The sequence below is a fragment of the Nothobranchius furzeri genome, chromosome 11, assembly GCF_043380555.1.
Source record: "Nothobranchius furzeri strain GRZ-AD chromosome 11, NfurGRZ-RIMD1, whole genome shotgun sequence".
NCBI lineage: Eukaryota > Metazoa > Chordata > Actinopteri > Cyprinodontiformes > Nothobranchiidae > Nothobranchius > Nothobranchius furzeri.
The window spans coordinates 33,247,067-33,253,066 of record NC_091751.1 but is presented as its reverse complement, the minus strand read 5'-3'; positions in this window follow the sequence as shown (position 1 = coordinate 33,253,066).

Below are 6,000 nucleotides of genomic sequence, written 5' to 3'. Positions count from 1 at the left end.
GTTAGTGGAGAAAAGTTTGAAAAAGTGGCCGGTGACTGCAGCTAAGCCAAGCACAGGCGCCATCTTGTTACCGACCCAACAACATTTTACACCACAAAAGACTTCCATAAGGACTAAAATCCTTTTAACTTACTAAAGACAAGGTCCAACTTGTTCAAAGGTTAAACTGGAATAGAAATAAATTACATTAGCTGCACAAAAAGCATACTGGAATTTCCTTAGGAGGTTTAAAACATTTGGCATGCATGTATAAACTCCAAAGGGATGAATCATGCAATCAACACCAACAAGATGGGTTTGTGAAAATACTGTTACTGATCTTTGTAAAGTATATATTTTGTTCCATTGTTTTATTTCTTCATTCTCTTATTTTAACATTTCCTTATGCTTGCCTACTTTCTAGTTTTGCACCCCTAGAGCAAAGATGGCTTCAGCAATGTGTCAGAAACATTCCACTTGTAATTTAATTAGATTTTTATGGTGTGCTCTAAACCTAATAATCTTTTGTGGATAATAAAAATGCATAGATCACTGAAGCCTGAACACAAGGCTTTATAAATGGTGAACTAAAACCACCCTGGCAGGAATTAGCATTAATGCTAATGCTACATAAATTAATTTAGTATTAAGGTATAGTAACCATGTCATGTGTGAGCATTATGACTAGTCCAGTAGCCTGTCACTCTTCAGACTTGTGGAAAGTAAATTGGGGAAGGTATCTAATTCTGTTCAATGTGGCATTATTGGAGAGAAGTTATTCAGACATGAAAGGCAGGATAAAAAATACAAAACAAAAGCTTTGAAGGTGTGGAACACAGAAACATTTTTAGGTATTATTTCTGATTATAATTGGTCACTCTGAGTTTGAAAATAGTCTCCTACACCTATCCCCTGCATTAGCTTCTGATAGAAATCAGACGGTGGAACTCTAGGATTAGAAAATCCTGACAGATCTATGCCACACTGTCACTTAACATTCATGGACTCACCCATCTTGACTCACGACGGGGAAGGCTGTTGTTGGCTTAGTGTCCAGGTAACAGCAGAGAACATCTCAGCTAGTAGAAGCTAACTGTTAGCATTAGCAACTCCACCACATAGCAGAACTCCTCATGGAATAACACATTTGTGGGGATAGAAAATCAATGTTGCAGAGCAAACAGAGTCAGTGGTAGAGTGGTGTTGCTGTTAGCCAATCAGAGGAGAGATGTCCACATATCAAGAACAATGACTCCAAATCCTGCTGTCTGAAGCTATCTTCTCCTGCCACTGACTTCCACATCCTTAAAACGAGAGCATCTGAAAAGTATTCAGTCCTACAAGAGACCACTGCAGATGTAGTGATTAAAGAGTGTGGTAACACTTTAGTTTAGGGAACACAAATTAACCATTAATTAGCTGTCAATTATTATGCTTATTAGTGGACAGCTAAGTCTGAATTAGTCATTATTAAGCACTTATTAAAAGCTTATTATTAATGCCGTAATTCTAACATTAACAGGCCATAAATTAAGAGTTTTATTAAAATAAGCCATTCATATGTTTAAAACTGGTAAAATAGTTGTCACAAAACACAACAAAAAGAGGGCGACAACGTTCTCTGCTGCCCGCAGATAAACGGAGTAGGAAGTGACGCCACCATCTGCGTCAGCTCTGAGGATGTTTGCAGCCATGAACGAAACTGTACGCAAGGTAAAGAGAAACATTTTCTGTGTTTTAAAAAAGAACCAACAATGCAGTTAGAAAAACAACACCGCAAGAACATACCAAAGATGCTTCGCTTCATTGATTCTGAAAATCAGGAAATTATTAAAATATGGATGTGATTGCTTCCTGAGCTCAGGGATGGAGTTGACCTTCCTACTCGGACAACTGTCGAGATGAATCATTGAGACTTTGGCTGCGATTTGAGCATTGTCACAAGAAAGTGGATGCCATCATAGAGAGAGTGGTCCCGGCATGGCATGGAATAGTTTAAACACTGTTATTGTCAGTTTTTGAAAGAGTTGAGACCAGCAGAACTGTAAGGCAGGGAGGAAATGTATCTCTGCCTGTCCCAAAATAATTCATCTTATCAGAAGCTGGTGCCCTTGAGTCCTCAGTCTGAGGCTAAAGACTCAAGGGAATGTGGAAAAACACTGTGAAACCCTCCCCTCCCCCACAGGCTAGTTGGAACTGTAACCTGGTGAAGGATATGGAACCGTCAAGGCATTGATGCATCCTCCACACTAGACCTTCCTCCCATCTCTGAATGGAAGTGATGAGCGCACAGATGCTGAATCCTACACATTTGTGCCTGCCCTCCCCCTGCCACATTTGGTGTAGAGTGTGGTGCCTTGGTCTGCCTGAATGTTCGTGGCTCCCGTGTCAGGGGGTTTAAGATTTTTGGTGCCTGTCTGATTGTTAATGCACTGTGATTTCTTATTGTGTGATTGTTCAGTAAAGCAGCGTTGATTTTACATTCCCTCATCATGTTGACACAGTGATTGTTTGCTCTTGTTGTTGTATAGTTTGTGTGTGTGTGTGTGTGTGTAAGTCCCCCCTCCTTCTTTTGTCACTTCCTTTCTTTTTTTATCTTATTTTCTCCCCCCCACACGTGTCCTGTCTGGCTGTGAAGCAAACAGGATTAATGTCTGAATGCTGGTGACAAGCCTTACAGATTTACTCTCAGGTGGAGCATCAAAGCGTTTGCTTTTAATGTCACGCCTGAAATTTAAAACTGAATTATTGTTTTTTGAAAGGGCCCAAAGCAGCATTATCACAGAGCCTCACGGAGTCCGAGGGCACCAACCCAACCCCACCCCAGCAGAATATCTACTCCCATCCCTGCATTTGCACAACTTCCAGAATATAGAAAACATGGGACATCCAGGTAAGGTTGGGTCCTCCCCCTCCTGAACATCCCCCTCCCCTGTGATGGGACAGCAGAGGAGCCAAGGTCTACCCGAGGCCCCTGAGCCCGGGCCAGGCACTGCTGCATGTCACAGATAAACACCTACCAGACCATCTGTTCGAAGCAGCCCAGTGCAGCAGGATCAGCCTCACCATGCCACGAACCGCTAGGAACAAAGACGTCTCCAAAGTCCTCCATAAAATTTTATTTTGGTGAATCCCCGATTTTATCTGAATGGAAAGACCACATGACAGCTTTCGGTTCAGCTGAAGACAGAAAAAAAGACTATTTTGATGGTGACTGCTGAATGTGACTGATGTAAATGTATGTGTAATGGAGATGTGTCAGGATGGGTTTTTTTTTTGTCATGGGTGAGATCAATTTTTGGTGCGCTCCTGTTCTGATACCGGTGCAGACAGGCAGCTGATAGCACATGCATGACTGTAATAGTTGTAAATTGGTTGAATGTGATTATTGTGAGGTATCTCTGATCTTTGATGTGTGTTACATTAATTTGTAAAGAAACCATCACTGGTTCTATGATAAGCCCTAGTGTCAAACTAGCATCAAGCTAATGCAATAAGATTTGTGAAAGTTGCGTTTTAGTGCGTAATTGTTTTTCTACACTATAGATATCAGAATTTACTTGTGGTGAAATTGAATTGAGAGGGTATAAATTGGAATAACTAATACCAGATGGATAAGATAATTATTAGATTGGATATACGAGGAAACTGATGCGATCGTAACAAACCTTTGGATTTTTCTGGCCGATCTGTAGGTCAGGGTTTTTACCATTGGACAGATCCGGATACAGAACCGTGAGCTTGCTTGGCTGAAGCATCACGGCGAAGCCTCATCAGATCCTGGACCCTGAATCCTTGGAAGATTCCCAGCAGAAGCTGGGTGGCGAGCCAGTTGAACCTCAGGACGGAAGAGTGTGTGGCACCCTTCCTCTGCCTGTGTGGTAGGACAAATTGAACTATTGCACTGGATACAAACCGGTGACAAGGGAAGAGGAAAGAAAGGGCCCCAACGATTTAAGGGCATCAGGTTGGGCTTAATACTTTATTTTTTTCCCCTCGAGTTAATGTACGTTTTGCCAGCTGATTGTAATTCATTCTTGTTCATTGTTCGGATGATCGGGTTACACCACTGTGTTCAAATTGTCAACTGTGTAGTTATAGTTGTTGTAATACACACGTAGAGAAGATGTTCTTACATTTAATTAGAAACCATAGAATGTGAAATATCATGAAATATGAGATATCACCTCAATGGATCTTTGAATAAATTTAACCAGAAGATTGGATCTTTATATTGCAAGGATTGAGCAACACTTCGTATCAACTCCAAGAAAGAGAGTCAGGTTTAAAAAGTTAAAAGATTTATTTCTAAACAAATTAAACAAGACTAACTTTAAACACTAGGTGTATGGTGTAACTAAGGTTAAGTAAGACTAAGGATGGCCTATCTGTGAAATATGTTCAGAACCAGCAAATCCGGAGAAACGATTAGTTCTGATGGGAGTGAAGATGATGTTTTGCTCTAAGCTTTGGTTTGGAGATTTATAAAACACACTGAGATGCCATTCTGTCGGTCAACGTACCCTTGGCGGAAGTCCCCGTTAGATCAGGAATGTCGAGGTCCAGCTTGACCTCCTCTGGAACCGAACCCGGTAGCAAAGCAGCGGTTGCCGACCAGACCAGTCTTGAGATACTTCCAGGTCACGACAGCTTTATTGGTGTTGTATGGAGTATAATCAGACTTTTTAATGTATGGAATTAAGTCTGAATTATGTATCTCGTTATGTGAAATCAATTCTAGGCTTTTCAAAGTGTATCCTTGTGTGTGTGTGTTCCTACAGCTTTGTCTCTTATCACCCCTGAAGTTGTAAATTGCTAGTTGACTTCACCGAGCTGTTCCGGTCTCATGGTTCTGTGGTAACCTTTTTTGACCTCCAGAGAAGTGGAGGAGACAAGGAGGGAAGGGGGCTCATTCTGGAGAAAGTCCAGGTGCACCAGCTAATGGTTTATCCAAACAAGACATAGACTTTTAGAATCGATAAAATTGCTCCCCCTGACAAGCAAGAAGGAGGGGCAACGTTGGGCTAATTTCAACAGCATGCAGAAGAGAGGAAAGCCTGCAGAAGGTGCTGAGAAGAAGAAACAAGTGAACGGATGAAGACTGAGAGAAGAAAAGGTGACGTCATCACATCCAAGATTTATGGTCTCTTCAGGGCCGTTGGAGAAGTAACAAGAAGAAGAGGAACACGTGACCAGGAAGTCTGAAGTCTGAAGCAGCAAACAAAGAAATGACTGTGAGGGAGGGGGGAGAGTAAATAAAAAGGAGCTACTGGGTCTGGAGGAAGGGCCCTTGATGGGAAGAGTTTGTGAGGTACAGAGATGGAAAGAAGGAAGCTTTTGCTTAGAGCTTTTTGTCTGTGATAATCTGACCTAGTGTCATTTTTGGAGAGCTTATTCAGCTCAACTTTGCTATAACTCGGTGTATTGGCAAAGAGTTGTTTCGCTTTTTAACCCGCTTTGTCTGGGTTTTGTTTGGATTATTATTCTTTTTTCCATCTGTGTGAAATAAAACCTAGTTCCTCAGATTTGAGGAACGAAAAAAGGATTTACAAGTGGGGTCACCTCCTGTCGACAACCGAGCAAAGGACAGATGCTGGTTGTAAATGCCATCCCTAGGTGTTATTGATATAAGTAGTTTCCTCCATCCTAGGCTACAGGTAAAGTCAGTCGTCTCCTCAACATAAAAGGAACAGCTGGCAAGAGTCTTAACCTGAAGTGGGGACTGGGGGTAGGGATGGGTACCGAATTCGGTACTTTTTAAGGTACCGACCGAATTCCATAGTACCGACCGAGCACCGATTCACGTCATTTCAAACGGTGCCTCGTTTCGGTACCCGTCCTTCATAACGAGAACTTGCCAAGACAGTAGCGCATGCGCAAGAGCGTTATGTCGCCGGTCCCTGCGAGCTAGTTGTAAACAGAGCAGCATGGGTAGAAAGAACGCACGCTAAAACTTGGGTCCACTTCACTAAATGTGATGGGTAACTGGATGAAACCAGCGACAGACAATGATCTAAGTGA